Raw genomic sequence first — 1,928 nt, 5'->3', positions numbered from 1 at the left:
AAAATATACAGAATGCCTAGTAGTTTTTTGGCCATTGTCCTATTAAAACCTTTCTGCACAAATGTCTATGTCGAACTACTTATTTGAATTAAAGTTATTACAGGTTTCTGTACAATCATTAATAAATAGAAACACACTTCCTTAAAACCAGGATTAACACACAGAGTGTCATGGCTGATAGTGAAATTCATAGATTGAGTGCAATACATAAATAAATGTGTGCACTGATCAGCTGTAATAATCTGAACTACAGGCAGCAGACTACAAAACAAGCTCCAAAGCAGGCAGGACACAGCTGGATTAAACTACAGTATATTTTCAACAGGCCGGTATGAAGAAGCTATATCATGCTGGATTGAACAGATGGCGGAATACATAAAATGTAAAGATGGACTTCAGACAGAGAGGCAGCATGACAAGGCCACACCAAACATTATTACAGACTGGCAAGATAAGGCAATGCCAAGGCTGCAAGCGTTCAGGCATTGCAATGGTAGGCAAGCTGGAATGTAGAGATAAAGAGATGCTAGACATCTGTTGATAATCATGTATTTTGTACACAGAAGGCTGTACATTATAGTACATTTATATTCTACACAAGCCAATGAAAGTGACATATATAATTGACAAAATGTAGACCAGTAATCCGTATCTGATGAAAAGACCACTGATAGCTCAAAGATTATGCACACCTGCAAATTCCTAAACAGTTATAGCATATCTATCAGAATGTTACATGCAGACTAAGTGAAATTTTGAATTTGTTATCATACATTTAAATCCACTTGATATACACTGGAGGAGTATTTTAAAACCCTACGGGCTTCATTTAGAGTTGGGAGCAAATCCAGCTAAAGAGGACAAATCTTGCGATGCAAAAGATACAAACGCATTTTATTTGCATGCAGGTAAAATACTGGCTGTCTTAGCATGCAGCACACAAATATTGGGCAGCTTTGTTATCACATTGTAATTTAGAGTTTAACTAGGATGCGCTCACCTCCCAACTCTAAATATGTCAGCATACTTTAAATTTACATCCCCTGCAATCCATGTTTTTACCAGATTTGCATGTTTGTACATTACTTAGTACAACAAGTACTAAGTGGCTAGTGATTGACCTGAAACACCCATTTGTCACTACAAATATAGACATCTGAATCCCTTTATTACTATTATTATCTTTTAATAATGAGGCACCACAAAGGGTCCGCACCCCGTAGAGCATGGGATAACACTACAGGGAGACAATACATGGCATACAGCATTGTACAAAAACAAAGTGCAGTAAAAACAAAGTCAAATATGTATAAGTCAAAGCACCAACTAAGCAGAAAAAAGTACATAGGGCAAAGAGGTAAAAGTGAATTTCAGTGTACAGATAGAATGGAAAGGGAAAGAGGGAGGAGGGGAGTGAGTGAGGGGTTGAGCCTGTGCCCAGTAGTGAGGGCGCCACTTAAAGGATCAGGGCAGAGATGGAGAAGCTTATTCATGGGAGGAGAGTAGATTTGGAGATAGGGGGGGAGTCAAGTGATGAAATGGAGATGAGGCGGGGAGCTAAAAGCAAAGGGAACAAAGAGGAAGCGGACACGAGGAAAGAGGGCCCTGCTCAAGGGACCTTACTATCTAAGTGTGAGGAGGAGACTGACAGAAGACACAGAGTGGGAAGAAGGGGTGAGGGATGAGAATACTGAGGGGAAAGAAGCACAGGAGTAGGATGGGGTGAGCTAAAGTAAGGTTACCATAAAAGGATAAAGAAGAGAGATGGAGGGGGCAGGATTAGGTGATGGAAGGGTAGGCTAACCTGAACATATGGTTTTTACTGGAGCGTTTGAAGTTTTACAGACTAGGGGAAAGCTTGATAGAGCAGGGGAGATCGTTCTAGAGAAGGGGGGCAGCACGGGAGAAGTCTTGAATGCGGGAATGAG

Source organism: Mixophyes fleayi, chromosome 4 (assembly GCF_038048845.1).
Source record: "Mixophyes fleayi isolate aMixFle1 chromosome 4, aMixFle1.hap1, whole genome shotgun sequence".
NCBI lineage: Eukaryota > Metazoa > Chordata > Amphibia > Anura > Limnodynastidae > Mixophyes > Mixophyes fleayi.
Note: the sequence above shows the minus strand (reverse complement) of the source record.